Here is a 23,781-nt window from a genome sequence, read left to right as displayed (position 1 = left end):
TATAAATTAATAAAGAATCCCTAAGCCACATCGTTATGTCTTTCCCTACCCCAAGGTTGTGAGTTGTGTCGGTAAACATCCTTAGCAATGTTTGAGAGCATGCAGGAGGGGGGTTTTAACGGAATTTATTAAATGGGTGAATATTAAATTTTCCAGTAGGAATCCTTCAACCCCGACCTTTTTTTTTAACTTAAACCACAAAGCTTTTGGAAAATAAAAAAAAAAAATTAAAATTTCGTACACAAGCGGAAAACTGTATTATGAATTTTATTTTTTTTTTTTCATTTTTTTTTTACTTTTAAGTTATGAATTTTTAAGATGTGTTTAACGCATGTTTATTTTACTGATTCAATAATGATAATATGGACCTTTGTTGTTGTGTTTCTTTTTTTTTCAAGATATTATAATATAAAAGACGTAAAAGAAATCCTTCATACCTATTATTTTATGGTCCTTGGATAATAATGAGCAGGATTTATTTCCAGAGTCGAAATTTTGGGGGGAACCATCAAAATTATGTTTGTTTTAATATAAATTTTGTTTGAAAATGTATAATATGTTGGGGTGAGTTAAGGTGAAATTGAAAAAAAAAAATGTATTTTTATCTTTCTTCAACAATATTTTCTTCGTTATTATTATTATTTTTTTTTTTATAAAAATGAATACATTTTACAATTATTTTATGATTGAAAATACTTGCAAAAGTACCTACTTAAAAGGTTTATTTTTATTGTAATTGTTTTAAAATTGGGTTTTACTTACTATAACATCAAAACAGTTTACTAACTTGTGTAACATTGAAATAACTCGAAAGATAAATACAAAATATATATAATCAAGATGAAAACTAACTAACTACCTATTCTCCGTGAAGCATTGAAGTTGAGTTTCAATTAAAAATGTCAAATTGCATTCATAATATGTATATTGTATAATCTGAAAAAAATTGTTGAAGATGTTTTTAAAGGAAATATAATACAGTAAAATAAGGAGAAAAAAGGGGTAAATCTCGGAATGAATGTTAGTCTAGAAAAATCTCATGTCCGCGGACATGAGATTTTTCTAGACTTTTGAGATATGTTATAGAATGACAAAAGGAAGATATTGAGCAAAAAAAATTTCTACTAACATTCATTCCGAGGTTAAACCCTAATTTAACTGGATTAATAATAAATTTCTGATATAAGGATTTTTAAAATTTTTTCAAACAATATCAATAAAAGAAAAAAATCTATTTTAGATAAGCTCAGCTACAAGTTTGTATAAAACATTTTTGTTTATATTGTTTTATAGATATATGGTCTAGCGGAGGAATAAATAATAAGGACATTTTTCATATTGTAAATCACTTTAATATCATCCCGCATGTACCTACCGTACATTCGTTATGTATTCGTTAAAAATTTAAAACGATTTTTAAATTTAAAAAAATAATCTTAAATTTATACGATATTTTTCAATAAAATTATTATCAAATAAACTCAAAAAATTTGATTTTGCCCATAAAAAAGTTACAAGAAGTAAGTCATTTAGACCTGCAGATATATGATGTTTTATTTCATCTCAAAAGTTCAAACCCTCACAACAGAAAAACTGCTTTATGAATAAGTCTGAAACTTTGCATACTAATTACAGGTATATAAAGCTTCAATAATTAAGCCTCAGTTTAATCTTATCACCCATAGAAATAAAATAGCGGTAAATTTTCTAAAAAACCGTAAAAATGCCTATTTTGATAGCTTTTCTAAATTAATTTAAAAAATAAGAAAACATTTTGTTTAACAAAGAAAACTTAATTACTTTGTAGAGAATTAAATGAAGTTTTTAAATGTGTCCTTGAATGTTCTGTACAGTGATACGTTGTTGAGATATTGATAGTCAAAGTCAAAAGTATGGTTTTTGGTTTGATGACTTATATTGCAATTTAAAAAAAATCGTATAGAAGTTGGAAACAAAATGAATCTTAAAGCCAAATAAATTAGTGAGGCGGCTTAGCATCTAAATCGTGCACTTTGTGATAAAAGCATGAAATTTATATCATGGGTATTACTCAATATTAGAGTTATTTTGAGATATTGGGCCACTTTGTATTCCATCCAGGAGCGTAGATACAAGAGATTTTCTGTGTTGCACCCGCATTGTTGCATATCATAGTATAGCTGATGAAACCTTTTTATTAATATAATACATGATTTCGAGGTATTTTCTAACGCCCAATCGAATAAAATCAATACCAAAATGTCTCGACCATCATGTAAAAAGTTATTGGACTCTTTATGAATTGTCTTTTACTCAAAGAGCAAGAGTCAAAATATTATCAAGTACTCCTTGAAAAAAGTGGTAGGTTGATAAAATTTCGTGTGGACGTTTCATATACTATAGAAAAACATAATAAAATATGTTCATCAAAAAATTTCAGGTCAAAGGGTGTTTTTTTTTAGCGAGAAAGAACACTTTTTAAATGGTACCATTGCAACACATGGAAAATTTATGAATTTTTTTGAACCGCATATATATTTTATACATCGTATGAGAATCAAAAATAATCAAAAAATGAATTATATTTACCATGGAATGTTGAATTTTCATGCAAAACTTAAATTGCTTGCTTTTATTTTTTATTGAATTTTCATACAAATTAAAGTTTTGAAGGAGTGAGGTGCAAAAGTAAAAGTATGAAAAATAATTGTGCAGTTTGTGATAAAAGGATCAAATTAATAGAATACTCCTTGAAAAAAAGTGGTAGGTTGATAAAATTTAGTGTGGACTTTTCTAATACCATAGAAAAAAATAATAAAATATGTCCATCAAAAAATTTCAGGTCAAAGGGTGTTTTTTTTTAGCGAGAAAGAACACTTTTTAAATGGTACCATTGCAACACATGGAAAATTTATGAATTTTTTTGAACCGCATATATATTTTATACATCGTATGAGAATCAAAAATAATCAAAAAATGAATTATATTTACCATGGAATGTTGAATTTTCATGCAAAACTTAAATTGCTTGCTTTTATTTTTTATTGAATTTTCATACAAATTAAAGTTTTGAAGGAGTGAGGTGCAAAAGTAAAAGTATGAAAAATAATTGTGCAGTTTGTGACAAAGGGATCAAATTAATAGGATTGTTAGTACAATATATAACCCTCATTTAAAGATATTGGGCCACTTAATATTTTACCTTTGAAGATATTTATAACGATGCACAGAAAGCAATTTAAATGAAGTTTTGTGAAATTTGTGATTATTAGATGGCTCATGTACATCCTCATAGGTGAAATATTAAAAGGCCCAATATCTTAAAATGAGGGTTACATATTGTACTAACAATCCTATTAATTTGATCCTTTTATCCCAAACTGCACAATTATTTTTCATACTTTTACTTTTGCACCTCACTCCTTCAAAATATTAATTTGTATGAAAATTTAATAAAAAATAAAAGCAAGCTATTTAAGTTTTGCATGAAAATTCAACATTCCATGGTAAATATAATTCATTTTTTGATTATTTTTGATTCTCATACGATGTATAAAATATATATGCGGTTCAAAAAAATGCAAAAATTTTCCATGTGCTGCAATGGTACCATTTCAAAAGTGTTCTTTCTCGCTAAAAAAACACCCTTTGACCTGAAATTTTTTGATGAACATATTTTATTATGTTTTTCTATAGTATATGAAACGTCCACACGAAATTTTATCAACCTACCACTTTTTTCAAGGAGTACTTGATAATATTTTGACTCTTGCTCTTTGAGTAAAAGACAATTCATAAAGAGTTTAATAACTTTTTACATGATGGTCGAGACATTTTGGTATTGATTTTATTCGATCGGGCGTTAGAAAATACCTCGAAATCATGTATCATATTAATACAATATTTCATTGCCTATACTACGATATGCAACAAATCGAGTGCAACACAGAAAAAGTCTTGTATCTACCCTTCCGAATGGAATACAAGGTGGCCCAATATCTCAAAATAACTCTTAAATTGAGTACTACCAACGATGTTAATTTCATGCTTTTATCACAAAGTGCACGATTGAACTCTTTTTTAATGCTAAGCCGCCTCACTAAATAGGCTTTTCTAAAAATAATAATCATTTTATCAGAAAAAAATTTCCCACTTTCTTAGGGGAACAGAAAAAACAATTTAGCTATTTTACCGTTAAAAAAAAATTATTTGAACATTTAATCCTGCATGCTTTTTATTTTGTCATGATGCGATCATTTTTTACTGAGATACAGGCTATCAAAAATCACTAAAAAAATCAGGGCTAGTGTATATAGGAGTGAAGGACAAAATTCCATTGTTTAGGCGATAAATGCAATTTTTTCACAAATTGACTTCAAACACAAAAAAAATATTTGAACACAACTTCAACACCAAAAATATTTAAATATACATTTTTAAAAAGCTAGAAGCTTATTCTAATTTGTAAAATTAAAATTAAGTAAATTGAGTAAAAAAATTTTAACACCTCCTTTTTAAAACTTTTTTGTGATAAAATGCATTTATTTTTCTAATTTCTTTTTGCCCACATTTATTATGATTTGAAATGAAATGGTAACGGAGTTACGAATAACAGAGTTACGCGCGACAGAGTTACGGCCGTCAAAGTTACGCGAAACCGAAGTTACGAAAAACTAGAGTTACGAATTCTAAAGTTATGTTAAGCTATAACATGTGATTTTTGGGTTGGCAACAATTGCAACAACAGTTCACCACACCAATATTAGTTTGCAATATTAGTTGGAGAAATAAGAAGTTAAATTCAATTATGTCTCCCAAACTTACATAATTATACTCATGTTTTTTTTTTCTATTTCAACGTTTTTGCGATCTTCTCACAAAAACAAAACCATATATGAATATCTATACCTATCCAATCAAAATTTTACAAGATTAAATAACACCCATTTTCGCTTTACTCATTTAGTTCTGACCAATGAGAAAAATGTTAATCTCTTGTTTGTATTTCCATAATTCCATGTCGTTCCTCGCAATTGTTGCCAACCCAAAAATAACATGTCATAGCTTAACATAACTTTAGTATTCGTAACTCTAGTTTTTCGTAACTTCGGTTTCTCGTAACTTTGACGCTCGTAACTCTGTCGCCTGTAACTCTGGTATTAGTAACTTTGTCGGTTTCCCATTTGAAATTATAAAAGGAAATCTCAATATATACCTATTACATTTTATGAAAAAAAAAATTAAAAAGTATTTCATTTTCGAATTTAACTAATTTTTTTTTTTTAAGTTCAAAATTTAAATATAAAGTTATTTTTTATGTATTCAATATCCCTTGTTGTTGAAAGTTAAATAGCAAAAGTTTAAAGTTCTTTTTTGCCAAAGTCTTTGAGAAGATCAATTATTTCAATGCAAAAATTCAGTTTTTATCAAAAAAATCCCATTAAATTGAAGTAATTTTTATTTTTTTTTCTAAACTGTTACATATAATACCTTTTGCTCTTCGAAATTCAACTGATAATATTTATGGCCAACAAATTTTTTTTAAATAAATTCATATTTTACAACGAAAATTTTGAAAAAAAAGTCATTTAATTGATTAAATTTAGTGCATTTAAATTTTTCAGATAGTAATGAGATTCTGGCTGTTTAAAAATGTGTATTTAAATATTGTAGGTGTTATCGTTGTGTTGAAAATATTTTGTTTGTGTTTGATGTCAGTTTGTGAGAAAATTGCATTTATTGCTTAAACGATGGAAGATTATCTTTTACTCCCATATATTTTTTTTCATTAAATTACCTAGAGAATCTTTTTTTATCATTTATTTTATGAAATTTAAGCAAAAAAAAAAATGGTTTTGTTAAAAAAAATGTAATTTTAATTTTAAAAAGTAATACGGCAAAATAAGCAATTTTTAACCTATAGACTTTAAAGTATTTTTAATTACCGACGTTTGAAAAAAAATCATCAAAATCAAAGCTGTTCGTCCGGGTTCCTTAATAATTAGCTTTAGTTACCTACTCCACTAAATTATGGAAATCAAAATATTATATATCGCACATGTACTACAAAAGTGTCACAACTCAAAAATCTTCATTTTTCAATAGAGACGGTAAACCAATTTAAGGAGAATAGAACGAGTATATTTATTATTTACTTAATTTTTAGAATAGGAAACACACTTTTAACCAATTTTAGACAACCACCATCATTTTAACTATCTTAAACCTTGGAAATTCACGTTTTTAGAGTTGTGACAATTTTCGTGATCTTTGGACTAAAAATGTGTCATTTTTGTCAAAGTAGTTTTTATTTCAAATGAAACATCTAAAACGACATTTTACCTTCTGGAATAAAAACTATTCAAATTATATCAATGGCAACTAGATAGATTTGTCCGGGAAAATTTCAAATATTTTTTTTTGTCAATAACTAAAAAAATCTGTTTTTTGAGTTGTGACACTTTTGTAGTACATGTGCGATATATTTTTTGGAGTAAAACTAGTTAAAAGTAAAATAACATTTAAAAATTGTGAGGCAAAATTTAGTAATATACGAAAACAGACACGAAAACAAAACCCAAAAATGTTCTTGGTCATTTCTAAAGGATTGTATTGTGGAATTTAATGATTCATAAAGCTTTTTTTCTATGTTGGCATAACAACATTGCATAATATATCTCTATCTATATTTTTGTATACAAATACACTAAATAAGATATCCTGCCAATCTATCGTAAGCCTTTTGTGTGAAAGCTAGACAGTTAAATTAGGTACCTAAGTGGAATCTATAGCTGGACAAGGAATTCATGGTGAATGAAAAATTGCCCCACAAGATGCTTAGTCGTCTATTTTTCTCTCAATATTCTTTTTTTCTATGATATAAAAGAAAAAGTAAAATATGAAAACAAAAGCAAAAAAGAAAGAAGAAAAATTCAGTTTTATGTTCTCTTTTACGGTTTATCTATATCGTCCAGCTGAATCATTATCCAAATATCCTTATATAGACAAAAATACTACTACTACTATCATGAATATAGGTAGTATGGAAAAGGATAAAAAAAAAAAAATATATAGAAAACTTTTCGTTCATTTCTGGATTATTTTGACAGGACATATCTAAACTGTTATCAAATCTTCTATACTGGCCAGTGCCACCCTATATTCAATATCATTTGATGATGATAGTGTCCAGTCTAATGTCTTTGTTATGGTCCTTCTGCCTCCTCCTTCATTATATTTCCCCCCTTAAATCCAACCTGTTTTCTCCACCCTATAATTAACTATTTCAGTGTGTGTGTGTGTGTGTGGATAGAAGTGATTAATTTATTGATGGGTAATAAATCAAATGACCATAGAATTCATTTTGCACAATTATACATGAAGACCAAAAAGCATTTATATTAGACTCCAGTTCATGTTCGACGACCTGTAATGTCATCCGGAGACACAATAGAAGAATATAGACAGAGCTTATGGTATTTATATTATTAAATGTTAAAGAGATTAATTTGTCAATTGCTGGATAAGTTATGGCTAAATAAGTTTTACCAAATATACAACATGTATTATATAAATTAGTAATGAAAGTGTACTATCAACAACATAACTAACAAGCAATTGTCATCCTTGTATGGAAGGTATAAATTATTTTGCTTTCAAGTTGTAAAGTTTGATATGGTCAATATTTTGGATTAAAAATTATAATTGAGATTGATTTCGACAAATTATTGTGTTAGTATTGACATTAAATTATTTATATTTTACAAGACATATTTAAATTAATTTCATTTATGATTCATTGGAAGTAATAAAGGACTTTTGATGACTTTAAAAAAAAATAAAAATTCAATGTAAATCATCAGAGAGTGTTCAATTGAATTAAAATAAATTTGATCATACTGAATTAAAAAACAACATTTTTGAAAGACAATTATCTGTTTTACTATTTTTGTATGTTGTAAAGTATTATAGTTTGTTTTATCCAAATGGAAAAAGAACTATATTTTTATTTATTAGTGTAACCTCGTATTTGAATAAAATAAAATGCTTTAAAGGATATAAAGGGAGTTAGTTCAAGACACAACTATTGTATGGGGGAACAATGAAAAAAATCTACAAGATGATATTTTGTTCCATAAATTTCTCCAAAATCCCCAAAAATCTGCACATTTCGTTCTAAATCCACTTTGTTCTAAATCCACTTTTTATCGAAAATGTGTTAATGATGGAGTTTTACTAATTTGAGGGAGCTCTTTCCGAATTTGAAAACCATTTTTGTCAAAAAAAAAAAAACCGATGATGGTTTACAAAAACCGAAACGCGTCGCTGAATTAATTTTTTTAAATAATTTAATGTTGTGAAAATTTTAAAAAAATTTAAAATTAAAAAAAATTATAAAAAAAAAATATTAATAATTAAAAATTTTTTTTAATATATTCTTTATATTTTTATTTAGGTTTTTTCGGTATTATATCGGTTTTATTTCAGAAATGAAGAATTCTACAACAAAATTGTAAGCGACAAAGTTGTAGAGCATTCATTTCCTACAAAAAAGTTCTCAGAATTAAATCTCTTTTACTGATATTTCTCGAGATAATAAACTAAGATTTGTTCATAACAATAGGTTTTCATAACTTTGCGTATCATATTTGAAGTTTCTAAACGGTGAGTGATACAATTGCATAGCAATTACTTTTAAAATAAGCTAAGCTACAAGTTTGTAGAATATATTTTTTTATATAAAACGAGAAATTTCAAATCAATCTAAAACATACAGTTTTTTAAAATAAAAATAATGTGACTTTTGATCTCATGAAACGGACTTAACTCAATACCAACCAGTGTACCAAAAATCAGCCAGTTAAAATAATTTTTACTGCGCTAGTAAATTTGAGTCGCAGTCTTGAAAATCGCTAATTATGAACGAATCTAAGCTTATTATCTCGAGAAATATCAATAATATAGATTTTATTATAAGAACTTTGTAGGAAATGAAATGCTTGATAGAATTAGAAGTACAAAGATCCGAGGAAGCCTTCATGTTAAAAATACCATCTCCCAAAAAATTAAACACGACCGACTCAGTTGGTATTGCCATGTTCAAAGGAGAGATCCTGAGAACCCCGTCAAAAAAGCAATATCATATAACGTTCCAACACGAAATAAAAAGAAAGGTAGGCCTAAAAACTCCTGGTACAAGCAAATGCAAAAACACCAGCATTCAGTTGGCCTCAGAAACGGAACAATACAAAACCGGGAGGCTTGCCGCCGATTTCTGAGGTCAACCCGGCGAACCCCACAAGCGGATCACTAGTGTGAAGCAGTAAAGTGGGAAGGTTATGATCCCCTCGACATCGAGATCATAACAGCGCCGAGAAAAAGGAAGAAGAAGTAAATGAAATGCTCTACAACTTTGTTGCATACTATTTTGTTGTAGAATCAGTCATTTCTGAAATAAAACCGAAATAAGACCCAAAAAAACAAAAAAAAATCATGGAAAAATGGATTTCATGACCTGTCCTGTCTCACTGTTGGAATTTACATTAAATTCAACAATGATATTTTTAAAGAACGTCCTGAGGAATATGCTCTTTGATTCATTGAAATTTTAAAAAAATCGTTAAAACTTGCATGTATTTTTTGGTAAACTTTAAACGCGAATGGCGAGTGCTAAATCTTGTAAATGTGTAAATCAGAACTAATTCAGAAAGTATTTAGTGTGATCACTGGGGCGTATGCGCACTTTTTTTGGTTTTTGAAATACATATTGTTGAATATAACTTAACAAACAAAAAAAAAAAAAAAATACGTAGCTATTTTGAATAAAATATTACCTATTCGTATCACTTTATTTTCAGTTTCTGAAAACTGTTATCGTATTTGTCTTACTGACATTTTCATCTTTCAGCCTCTACCTTTATCATAGAATTCGTTGACCTTTAATATGAATTCAAGAATTTTCAAAAAAGCATTTAACCATTCATTTTAATATTTCATTAAAAAATATGACATTCTAACTATCTCTTTTACTCACTTCGTTAAGAAAAAAAACATTTTTTTAAATATTTAAATCCTCAGATCGACAAGGAAATTCATTTCTGATAAGAATAACTCCAGATTTAATCAATACATAAGTATATTTGATATTTTAAGAACTCAAATGCAACATAACTCATAGCTTACGTAGTTTAACAGAAACCTTGAAGCCCCTCTTTTTGTTGATCTGCTTACCTTCAACATACTTTCTTTATGACTTATGCAATATGAGATCTATATTTTGCTTTTAATTAAGCATTGCATTTTGATTAGTTTATTTATGCAATATCCTTGAATTCTCTCAGACTCCTTTACACGCTGAAAGTCTTTTGTTCTCGATTTAATTACGTTATTACCAAATCATTTATTACCACATACTTGAAGTAATCACACTTTACGTTTATATACAATTTGCATGACACGCCTGTATGTTGCCATCAGTTGCATGAATTTAATAATAATCATACACAGGCGTTTAATAACTTCTACATATTAATCGCTTGCTGCTGATGGCTGTGGCAGGAACAAGGATATTATATGCCCTTTTGCAGTTTCTACCTATGCACACAAGTGTAGATTGTTGGAGGTTTTCGTGCCAAAATTGGCATCTCGTTTAAAAGGAGAACCAACTTAGTTTAATCGATATATCTTCTGTGGCTGAGTAATATCATGAGAGCGAGTGGACTTTAGCATGTTGGCAGCAGCATCAGAAACATGCCGGTTGTTGAAGCGAAGCAAAACTGTGTGTAATGTTATAAATACAACACTTAGCCTTAATGGCATGGCCATCAATTGAAGCATTAACGAGTGTCATTAATTAAGACAAGCAGGATCAATAGAGAGAAAGAGAGAGGTAATGAGCATTTATAAAGACATTGGTTATTTTTTTTTTCTTTTTTTTTTCATAAGGAGAGGAAATTACTTGTCAGACATAATAAAAATGTGGCTGAGTTTGAAAGTATTCTATATGAACCACCCACAACTCATATAAACAACCCATATACTCATTCAGACACACACATATGTGTGTAGAGTACCTACAAAAAAATTCCATAAAAATTAATTTTTAAATTACCACCATAAATCTTGAGAATTGGCTATTTGGAGTGAAAATGAGAAAAACATATGATTTGTGATAATGGAATTTTGTCATTTCTTTCAATTAATGTTTGCAAAAGATAATATAAATCAAAAATAATTGTATAAAATGTGTGGAAAATAATATACCTGATTACATGAACATAATAATGTGGTAAAATGTATGCATGTTTTTGAGCTTATTAAAAGAAAGTGTGAAAAACAAAACCCGCTTTAAACCATTTTTTAACTTTTGTTTTTGCGTGTTTTCAACCACGCACCATCATTTGAATAATCATAAAAATGGAAACTTTTCGATTATTTCTATTTTTAAAATATTGTCTAATAAGAAAGTACCTATGTACATTATTTTGAAGTTTTGAAGTGACATCAAAAAAATTATTGCCAGGATTTTCTTTGCAGTTAATTGTATTGGCGTATTCCTTCTCCCACATTTCTCTCCTATTTCTTCACTTCACTTATTCATTATGTTAGAATATGTTTCACGGGTGAGCCGGTATGTGTTCATTGGTGACACCACAACTTCTTATCTACTTTTTGTAATATGACAAATGAGATATCGTGGGAAGTTCTTGCTTATATTTGATAGTTATAGGCTATTATGTTTTACATGAAACTAATTATGGCGCCCTCTAGAGGAAAAGTTATGAATTATTTGTTTAACTATGTGTATTCTTTACGAACGACCGAATGAAAACCATATAACAATTTTAGATGATTTTTGTTTTTATATTTAATATAGCTGTTTTTAAAAATTATAACAGCTCAATAATAAGTTTTATTAATTTTAATTTAAAAAATGCATTTTTTTTTAGTTTTGATTAATTTTTTGTTGAAAAACTAAACAAATCCTGTTTTGTAAAAATAAGGTACATAAATATAATTTTAGAAAAATAATTTAAGAAAATAAATACTTTTATAATCGGAAGAAAAAATGATAATAAATGCTGTCAAAACTAGAAAATGTTGGAAAAATTACTCAATATGATTAAAATCGTCTTTCTAATTTGGAAAATCATAAAATGGACAGAAACGTATAGTGAGATATGCTTAAAACACTAATAAAAGTTGTATTAGGGCATATGGTTTAATAACATGTAAAAAAGTATTATAATATCGTTCGTCTTTGGCTCGCTCAAATCGGTTGAAGTTGTTACAAAAAAAAAAACGATTTTATATGAAAAAAAGTGATTTTTTTTCCCTTCGCTTATTATTTCGCAGCTTCTTTACTAAGTTTTAAGTTTCAACAATTATAAGCTTAAAAGTTTTTTCTTGGAATTATCTTTTACGAGTAAGTCTAAAAATATTTAATATACCTACCCATATTTTTTTTTGTATCCAAACGACGCAGTTAAAATCAAATGTATTTCAAAAATCTCTTAAAATCCAAATTTCTTCGATTTCTTCCTATATTTTGAGCGAGTCAAAGATAATGGATTCTAAAAAAAATTTTAACTCTGAAGTGTCGTCCTCGGTGATTCCAAAACGGAAAATAATTTTTGTATAACTCTCTAAAAATTTGTAAGCTTTGTTTTTCAGAAGCAAAAATGCACACTAACATGTTTCTTTGAGCATTAAATTTTTTCAATTTATTTTTATTTTATTTTTTTTTCACATGATTTCAAACTATAATAACTTACCTATTACTTTTCTTTCTAGTTAAATTACTTTCTTATAGCCACTATCAGGGATGGGACTTTTTGAAAAAAATGTAGAAGTAGATTTGAACAAAAAACGCAGTAGATTCATTTTTATCGCAGTAGATTTTTATATTTTTAGAATTTCATAAAAAATAACAAAAACTAAGCATTCATTTCTTTTTAGAAAATATAACAAAAACGGACCAAAACAAAAATTTATGCATTTTTGTATTAATTATACGTAAAAACACACGTTACGTATTAGAATGAGATTGACTGCATTCAGAATAACGATCAAACAAATAAAATAAATAATATGCTGATAGTATTTTTACATGAGATTCACGTGGAAATTTTCCACACGAAACATTTTTGTTCGCATGCAATTTTAATAACGGCAAAACTAGTTTTTTGTTCGCCACTAAATTTTAACCTCGCAGAGTGTTGCCAGAATATTTAAGAAGCAAGGAGCCGATTTTGAAAAATCTTGGAGCCAAAAATAGCCTTTTATTTTGTAAACAATAGTTGTAAGTTTATATGCTTGTATTAAGCTAATAAATAATAAATAAATAAAAAATAAATTATATGGCATACAAAACGCATATAGTTTTGTTTTGCTATGAGATTTTTTTTAATTTTCAGAAAAATTTTGGATATCAGACCTCAAGTACAATTTTTTTTTTCATACCTATTTGATACCTATTTGTATATTCTGGTTTTTATGCTCATTGACGGGCATGAAATTAAATTAGTAGTAGTTAATAATGAAAAGTGTATGCAAATTGGTTATCTCTGTTCACATCTTTAATGGATTTTTGTTGTAAAATGCTTTGATTTCAAAGGAGCCTTAAGTAGCCAAGTTTAATATTAAAAGGGCCAAATTCCGATAAATCGGAAATAAAAATTTTAAGTAGCGGGTGAAATATTCAAGGAGCTTGTTTGGCGATAAATAGCCGGCTCTGGCAACACTGCCTCGCACATTACCTGAACAAAATACGAGGAGTTTTCTGAACGTCAACAACTTTCCTCATGGAACTCATAATAGAAATAAAAGTAATTTTCCATTTTTTCGGGTGAAATCCTGTTCACATGAAACTCACAATAGGCTGATAATTTTTTTTTTGTAAAACAAAAAGTGCAGTAGATTTTATTTAAAGGCAGTAGATTTGTTTCTTGAAGAAAATGCAGTAGATCTACTGCAATTGCAGCAAAGTCCCATCCCTGGCCACTATTCAACGGTTATAACATTTTTTTTTTATTGGTAATGTATTAGAAGAACTATTGTAAAATATGACTGTGCAAAAAAAACTGATGGAATCCATGCATTTGTCGCAGCAATGTGAAAAAACTTAAGATTATAGGTATAGTTAAAATAATTTATTAAATTAATAAGCTTTTTTGCACTTTGGTACCAATAACTTCCTAGTAACTCTAGAAATTATAAAAACTATTACCATTCTGCAAACCCCTTTGGACGGGCATATTTTTAAAAAAGTTTGCCACCTACGATCCTATAGATTTTTTTATACAACAGGTGTTTAAAAATATTCATAAAATAATTTTTTTACATTTTGCAAAGAAAAAGTGCAACAGCAATGCAAATTTTTAATTGCTCATGGTTTTAGTCAATTATTGTAGAAAATTATAAAAAAAAAAGAAATTTATAAAATTCATTCATTGGTGGTTCTGTTAAACGAAAACGTAAGATGATGAAATTTAAAATACACTGAACGAAAAAAAGCTAATATTTTCTAAACTGGTTGCGATAGAAATTTTTTCTTTTTGGTTTACGTAGTCATAAGTTAAGCTATCAGAAATTTCAGACTTAACCATTTTTTAACGGACACCCTGTATAAAAAAAAACAGTTACCAAGCCTTTGACTATCACGAGATTCATCATAACATAAAGTTTATTAAAACCGTCATGTTCCCTCTTTTATCTTTAACCGTTACAGATTATTCTTATCAAATCGATAAAAATGTTAATTTCGTCAAAATACAAACAGTACATTCGTATTTACCTTAATTTAGAAATTAATAAATTTTCTTGAAATTTTCTTTTTTTGTGAATTTTGTGGTAGATAAAAAATTTTTGAAAATTCTTATAAAAGAAACATTTGTTTTTTAAAGCAGCTCTAACAATCTTCAAACAAATATTTACAAAAATTCTTTGTTACACAAGAAATAAAAACTTCTGTTGGGGGTTAAAACCATTTCAGAAGGTGTTTCGTAATTAAAAAAAAAAAAAAAAAAACTTTTAAAACTATTTTAATTTTTTTTTTATAAAATTAATGACAAAATTAAATTAAAATTCTTGTTTTATGAATTGTTTACACGACTGCTTAGTTATATTCAATTTAAAATCAAATTTAATTGTAGAAAATAAATAAAATCGGTATTCAAAATATAGAACAAAAAAATATCAATAGTTGTAATATGATTATATCCATCGTTAAAACTTAAGAGAAAAAAAAAAAAAACATCCATACCCTTGAATTCGATTTAACTGCAAAGTAATCTTCCCTTATTTTGATTGAAATGAATGAGAGTTTGTCATAAAAGAAGCTAAAATTAGTTCTAATAAGATTTGTTTTTGCTTATTTTTTTTCAATTAATCTTATTGTTAAGGAAATTCTCATCCTCCATAAACGAACGACAAAAAAAATTCTTTCTTATTAAAACAAAATGTGTAACTGATGGAAACGGAGGAAGGTTTTTGATTAATTATGCAGAACGGAAATCCAGTCTGCACGTTTTCGATTATTTCATTCAAGCAAAGTTTAATGAAAATAACAAAATATACAATAACAACAAAAAAAAGCAGAAAAGATATTCTAAGAAGAAGTTGAAGAAAAAAAGTCCTTTTTTTCGTTAATTATAATAAAACGGAATGTAAACAAAATTTGCCAGAAATGGACTTTTTTTTTTTTTTGTTGATTAGAAAAAATTAATCTCAATTTAATTCAATTTTATTATTCTGAATTAAGAATTAAAAAAAAAATTGTATTGTAAATATCTAAATTGAAAGGAAATCAATTACTTGAGCGCATTTTTTATTTTTCAAAATCGGATAAACTATGGGTGGAAAGTTAATTTTAATTATGTAGATTTTTAAAAGTCAATTTTTCTTAAAATAATTGTAAGATTAATGATTAATTGGAATCAGATGATTTATTTATTTCTTCAATTAAAACATTTTCATTTATTTTTTGTGTTAAAAAAAAGAAAACAAAAAAGATGTCTTGGGGCTTAATATCCCTAATTAGGTCTTCATGGTTTGAGAATCTACTTTTTGAGGGCAAGTTATATCAAATATTTCCTTTTTTTTTTTGAAATTTCAAAATTTGAATGAATGAATTTTAAAATTCATAGAACCCACACCAATGAAATGGAGTGTAGATAGCTTTTTGAAATTTATTGCAAACTTTCACCAGAGCACACAGCTGAAATGAAAATGAGATTTTAATTAGTGCGGCAAAGTGTCGTTTGGGAAATGAAACTTTGGCAATTTGGTGCATTTGTCTTTATGCCGAATTCAGGTGTAAGATGGAAGTTTTTTTTTTTTTTTTTTTTTGTTCTTTTTCTGTGTCTCTTTTTCTTTTACTTATTTCTAAAAAGGTAAATGAAAAGGCTTTTACGTGATGAAAGTAATTAACAAAGATACCGAAAGAGAATTTAAAGATTTTTTGCACTTTAAAACATGATGGTGCCGCATGTTTCGAGGCTAAGTTATTGTGGTTTTTATTTAATGAATATTTAATTGTTGTTTTAATGTTTCATATTTATTTGGGTAAAGTGATATTTAGAGGTGTACAAAGTTTTTTTTACTATGCCTACTTTTACAAGCAAAAAATATAAAATTTCAGCCTAATGATCTCAGACTGAAAACATTCAGACCTACATATACATTTGTCTCTTAAGCTAAATTAGACTTTTACTTTATGAATAGCTAGTCTACTGCAATAAAATGAAATTTAATCAACTTAAGGTAAGAAAATATTAAGAAAATTTGATGATATTTCTAGTGAATATTTTTGGTTTTGAAAATGTTTTTGAATAAGAAGGAAGATTTTTAAACGTTTAAAGAAAATTTATTTTTTTCAATGAAAAAAATAAATTAGCACTTAGGAATAAGTGCTAATAGGCTAATTTTTTCATTTTAATCTTTGTTTGGATATTCTTTAACTACCCTCAAAAATCTAAAAAAAATCTCATGTCCGCAAGTCCTAATTTTCTTGGTTTGAAGATAAGGTGCAGATTTGACAAAATTAAAAAACTACACTTCAGATATTTGTGTCAGATCAACATGAATAAGGTGCATTACTTTTCAGGGATGGTCAGGTTGACTTGTTTGTGAGTTTTGTTGGAATAAGTGTTAAAAAATACCTTTAAATCATGTCGCTTATGTTGGTATACATATAAAAATTTAAACTTTTCTTATTAATTTTTTAAAATCTGCACCTTATTTTCAAACCAAGAAAATTAGGACTTGCGGACATGAAATTTTTTTTAGATTTTTGAGGGTAGTTAAAGAATATCCAAACAAAGATTAAAATGAAAAAATTAGCCTATTAGCACTTATTCCTAAGATGAACAAGAATCTTCTTTAGTGCATATCCTAAAATTTGCCCCTCCATCAAAAAATTACATTATTTCGTAGGTATATATATTTTTTGTAATGGATTGTTTTGATTTTTATTAATGATGGATTCTAAAATCTTCATGCAAAATTTGGTTCATCTACCATAACTTTTAAGGGTTTTTCGGCAGTAAGTTTGCAACTGTTATAATAATATGAGTTAACAGATGAAAAACAGCTATAACTTTTTCCAGAGACGTCAGATTGTTTGATTTTAGATTTTGTGGAATCAGCATTAAAAAATACCTTGAAATCATGTATCATATGTGTATATAATACCATATCCTATTTTTGCTAATTTTGAAAATCTCCATTTCGCGATTTGACCTTGAAATCGCGACAAGCGGACATGAGATTTTTCTAGACTTTTGAGATATGTTATAGAATGGCAAAAGGAAGATATTGAGCAAAAAAAATTTCTACTAACATTCATTCCGAGATTTACCCCTTTTTTCTCCTTATTTGACTGTATTACTATGCTATTTCTTTGATTTTTTTTTTGACGTGATAACGTCTAATAAATCGATGAACCATGGCAGCCACCACAAAAAAGTGACACCATTTTCTAGCGTTACACTCTCGCACTTTCGCAGTGCGGCAAAAAAAATCAATTAAAAATTAAAAATAAACTATTTGAGATACAAAAATCTTCTATAGATTATTTGAAAGATAATAACCTAAAGCTTAATCCAAATAAAGGATTTTTAAAAATTCCGTCATTTAATAGGGTAAACAGGGGTTAAACGGAAAAATGAAATTTGGGCTATAATCGACACGCGAAGTTGTAGAGAATTGATTTGTTTTGCTATAGATAGATGAGACTAATTTAAGAATAACTGCATTCAAGAAAAAATTCTAAAAAATTTTGAAACTAAGCTATAACGTTTTGTTTGAACGTTGTACATGTGTTGGGGCTATAACAAAATGATGATTTTGGGTAAAGGAAATTTTTTTGACAATTCTAAAGATGCCAGGTGAAAGATGAGAGAAAAAAATTAGGGGTCTGATACGAATTTTTTCCCAACACTCTGCCTTTCGAAATATGAATTTTTGAAAAACATCTTGTTTTTTTAGGGGTATTTTTGGGTAATTTTTGATTTTTAGCTTTTTTTTGTAGCGTTCAAAAAATCTCAAACTTATAGGGCATATAGGTTGGCCTTATGCATACATGTGCAAAAACTTGGAAACGTTTAGTGAGTTTTGATTAAATAACGGAAGAAAGAAATTTAAAAAAAAACACGTTTTTTTACCGTTTTTAACCGATTTTCATCGTTTTTATTTTTATCTTTTTTTCTTTAATAGATACAGGAATAAAGTATATGGAGTAATGATAGACCATGATTACGACTATATGTGTGCGAAGTTTCAATCATTTCCGTAAACACAATTTTGAGATAACGGTAAAATAAAATTTTAGAATTTAACAGGTTAACTTTTGATTAAGAGCAGATAGAAAATTCATTAAACTTTTATGAGCATCCTGATACAATTACCTTTCATTTGGTATATCACACATAACGATGGACTAACTACAAGCTACACAATGTTAAATCAAGAAACTTGTGAAAACCTCAAAACACCAGTGGAGATCTGTAGTTGCCCCCCGAACAGCCACCAGTGTGGGAAGTACCGTAATCTCAGTCTGGAATTTCTACATGGTTCACTTTAAAAAATTCTAACTTCTCTTGTATTCATCTTTGAAATGAGATTGATACGCCATTTGAAAGGTGAAATAATAAGCTTTCACATGACATGCTTTTTTTTATAGATTTTCAAACAAAAAAATTGATTCCAAAGCCTGAGAACATAAAAATAAATGTTTTTTTTGCTTTTTTTAATGAAATTTGATCGAGTTCAAAAAATTCTAGCTCTTTTTGTAGATGTCTCATAGATCTGATCGATATATATATATTTTGAGTTAAGACAATAAGATCCGATGGTATAAAATTTTTTAGGAAAAAAATGGAATTAATGGTGAAAATGATTGTTTTCAATAAATTATTTTTATGCTTTTAAACATTTTAAAATGGTTTTATTCTTAAGAAGAAATACTTGGCTTTTAAATTGCATAATTTTTTTTGTAAGCTTTTAAAATAAAAAAATTAATACAATGAGAAAATAAAAAAGGTATTTTTTTTAGCTTTTTCTTGTAAATTATGATTGTTTGACTCATTGACTCCTTTTAAACAAAAGCACACAACCTGTTTTCTGATGACGTTATCACGTAAAATCATCTACCGTAAACCGGCTTCACAATCTCTTTTTAATAAGCAACAATTTTGACAACTTTCCTATCTATTTTCTTGAAAAAATGAACTAATTTTCTGATTGTTGTAAACTTCGTTTTATTTAAGTAGATAAAAATACCTATGAAATAATAAAAATTAGGATATTCAACAAAAGTGAGTGTATTTTTTTTTTTTGAATCAAAACATATGTTCTTTGCTAATAGATTTTAATTTTTTTTTTTATTCCAATTTCAAGTTCTTAATTTGGTAAGAATATGATCACAAAGTTATTAAGACAATTTTATTTATTTTTTAGTCAAATCCTTTTTTTTTCATTATTTAAAGTTACTGTAGTTATGCCGTGAATGCAAACAAAAATGTTCCTCTTTTGGTGTTCTCAAAAAAAAAAAAAAAAAATTATGAAAACTTTTTTTTTTGGAAATCACATTCCATACATAGTCAAAATAATTTTTTTTTATCTGTAAATAAAATGCAAACTCATAAAAACTTTGTTTGGCAGTTGAAAAATTGTACTGCAAGCTTGGAATTTTTTAAGAAAGTGTGTTAAAATTGTATAGTATGTGGTTTTACTATATCTGTGGCCACAACCAATAACCGCTTAAGTCGAAAAAGAAAACAAAATTAAGTCTTACTATAATGCTCCGCATTTTTTAATTTACCTCAAAAACAACTCAATCTTTTATTAACTCGATGTATAGATGGTTTTAATCTATCGTTTTTTATAGTTAAAACAGTAAAAATATGTAGACTTTGAATTGGAAAGCATCATAAGACCACTGAAAATTTTTTGTCTTAACTCACTTAAGCGGTTATTGGTTGTGGCCACAGATATTTAAAAATGTGTTTAAAAACAAAAACACCAAATTAAAAGGATATGTTCAATCAAAAATTTGGCAGATATGTACGTGTAAAGTAATTCTTGTTTTGAAGGTATCACTTTTTGTGTTTTTTTTTTTTTTAGAAAAATTAATCCGTATGGAATAAATTAAGTTTTTTAGGTACATTACATAGTTTCGAGATCAAAAATGTTTGAGAGATTATTTTAAACTATACTTAAAAACAATTTTCATTTTTTTTGTTACCTATAATATTTTACGGCAAAAAAAGTTACATTTGATTTTTTATAGTTCACATTATGTTTTAATTTAAATGTAATAATTTATTACAAAAGTTTTTTATAAGCCTATGACCTCGATTAATAACCCCCTTTGAGCAATTTATTCTCATAAACGCTTCAAGTTTGCCTGATGTCTAATAAAAATCATATGATTAAAACCATTGTTTGTTCATTGAACCCCATTGCATGTAACCTTGTATTTTTAATATGTTAAGAAAGAATTTTTAGAGTAATATGCATAATTTAATTCTATTAAAAGGATTTCACAATAAATATCCGAGAAAAGAGCAAGAAAAACTAAAACTCTTTACATACTTACATTCCCATCCAAGTAGAAAAAGAAAAAAAAAATTAAATAGAAAACATTTAGATAAATTAAACGTACAAATAAATCACACAAGACTGACCCCTGTGGGATAATGAAAATCCTGCCACTAAAACGTATCCATCAATTAGCTTCCAAATTAAGGATAACAGCTAAATATATGCTTGGTTTGGTTCAGTATGTGCGGGTTTGTATAATGTTCTTCTATTTTCCCACTTTTTTTCGTCTTATTTTTTCTTTCATCATCATTACATCCAGGATCTAGAGCAGACAGACAAAACTTCGTCTATGCATAAAATTGTGTTGGTTGTGTGTCCCGGATGGGATCAATTTAATTTTTTTTTTTTTTTTTCGTTTATATAATGGAATTAATGTCACATACAGTTGGTATCCATCTGTACACACATACATATACATACAAGTTGAATAATTTTAAGCTAAAAACTTACCTTCGTTAGTCCTTGATGTGAACAGATTCCCAGAAAATACCAGATATGCGAAGAGATTTGATTATGAGTGTCCTGTAAGTTTTTTGTTATTTTTTTTTTTACTTTTTTTTGTGTTTTAATCCTTTACCACACATGAGCTTAGCTCATTACGACGAAAGTAGGGAACAGTTGTGAAAGACATTTATCCTGTCACTGTGGCCAATTTTATGTGTGGATATTTCAGCAGTGACCTGGAATTATAAAGTAAATGGGTATGAGTCCCTGATGTGTTTTTTTTTTCTTACACTGAGAATAAAAGTAATTTTTTTTTTAGAAATTTTTAAATGTCCTTGCAAAATTATTTTAAGGAAAATTGTGAAAAGTAATAATCTATTTCATTTTCAGAGTAAAAAGTTGTATTTACACACATAATTTTTTTATATTGAATTTTATAACTTGAGTTAAAATCTGTAAACTTTTTCTTCAGTGTATAAATGTACAAAAATAAATGATAATGAGCCAAACGCATATCTAAGTGAAAATAAAATTTGTTAAAAAGCTACTTAGACTAATTTCGAAAATAGAGAGTTGGTATACCTATTTGCAATCGTGGTTATCATGAGCTCATTTACTTTGAATATAATTACTAATTAGAATGAAAAAGTGTCCTTTGAGCTTAATATACATACAAGACATGTCAAAAAGTTGCTGTTTCCTCAATTTCTCTGAATTAAAATGATAAGATTTTTGTCCAAGTACATATAATTGGTTTAGTAAATGAGCAAGGACTTAAACTTTGTATAAGTAATTAGAAGAGTTTTTTTTAAATGTTGATGGTAATTATAAAGAAACTATGACGACCATGGAACACTGAATTGGAGTAATGGCTTCAATTCAATTTTGCTCATTTCAAGAACTGATATAAAAATCTTGACTTTATGGAGTAAAAAGGCTTTATTATGATGCGGCTTAATGAAACAGAAAATGTCATAATGTTTAAGGACCTCATAAACTAAAAATCTTGATTATAAGATCTCATGAAAGATGCGACTTTATAAAACCGAAAAGTTTTCATAATATTTTAGGACCTCGTCTTTATTTTTTAAGTCAAAAAGCCTTATAAAAGATGCAGCTTTATGAAGCAGAAAAGACTTCATAATATTTAGGTCCTCTTCATGTAAAAATTTTGACATTAAAAGCCTCATGAAAAATGTGAATTTATACAGCAGAAAAACCTCCAAAATGTTTCAGACCCCAAGAAGTAAAAATCTTGACTTAATGAAAGTTTTTGGTCTTTAAGACCTCTTTTAAGATGCAAATTTATATGAGAAAAAAATCTTCATGATGAATAGGGATTGCACGAAGCAAAAATTTTTACCTTAAGACCTCTTTTAAGATGCGAATTGATGAAAGCACAAAGTCTTTATGACGAATAGGGACTTCTAAAAGCAAAAAGTTTGATCTTAAGACCTCTTTTAAGATGCAAATTTTTGAAAGAAAAAAGTCTTCATGATGAATAAGGACTTCACGAAGCTAAAAGTTTAACCTTTAGATCTCTTTTAAGATACAAATTTATGAAAAAAAGTCTTCATGATGAAAAAGGACCTAACGAACCAATAAGTATGATCTTAAGACTTCTTTTAAGATGCGAATTTATGAAAGAAAAAAGCCTTCATGATAAATAAGAATTTCACCAGGCAAAAAGTTTAACCGTAAGACCTCTTTTATTTTTCGAATTTATGAAAGAAATAAGTATTTGAATAAGAATGATAAATAAGGACTTCACGAAGTAAAACGTTTGACCTTAAGACCTCTTTTAAGATACGAATTTATGAAAGAAAAAAGTCTTCATGATGAATAAGGACTTCATGCCTCTTTCAAGAGGCAAATTTATGAAGTAAAAATGTGTTCATCATGACCTTAAGACCTTTTTTAAGGTGCGAATTTATGAAAAAAGTATGACTTCATAACGAATAGGGACTGCACGAATCCAAAAGTTTGACCTTTAGATCTTTTTTAAGATAAAAATTTATGAAAAAAATTGTTCATGATGAAAAAGGATCTCACAAACCAATAAGTATAACCTTAAGACCTCTTTTAAGATGCAAATTTATGAAAGAAAAAAGTCTTCATGATGAATAAGGACTTCACGAAGCTAAAAGTTTGACCTAAAGACCTCTTTTAAGATGCGAATTTATGAAAGAAAAAAGTCTTTGTGATAAATAAGGACTTCACGAAGCAAAAACTATGATCTTCAGACCTCTCTTAAGA

The 23,781-nt window shown here is 27.5% G+C and overlaps 1 protein-coding gene across 2 annotated transcripts in view; it reads right to left on the bottom strand.

The window, feature by feature from the left end:
• Positions 1–21,869, bottom strand: part of LOC129912169 (uncharacterized) — a 219,742-nt gene extending 197,873 nt beyond the window's left edge. The window contains exons 1-2 of one of the 2 annotated variants that reach the window (XM_055990311.1): positions 21,659–21,869; positions 21,532–21,603 (exon numbers count right to left, since the gene is read on the bottom strand). The gene's annotated coding sequence lies outside the window, so the exon portion shown is untranslated. Of the gene's footprint in view, positions 1–21,531 lie in introns of both variants that reach the window. The other variant, XM_055990310.1, reaches the window with a different exon arrangement.
• Between the last annotated feature and the right edge of the window lie 1,912 nt (positions 21,870–23,781).

This window comes from Episyrphus balteatus, chromosome 2 (assembly GCF_945859705.1).
Source record: "Episyrphus balteatus chromosome 2, idEpiBalt1.1, whole genome shotgun sequence".
Taxonomy (NCBI): Eukaryota; Metazoa; Arthropoda; class Insecta; order Diptera; family Syrphidae; genus Episyrphus; species Episyrphus balteatus.
This window is presented reverse-complemented; position numbering and strand designations above follow the sequence as displayed.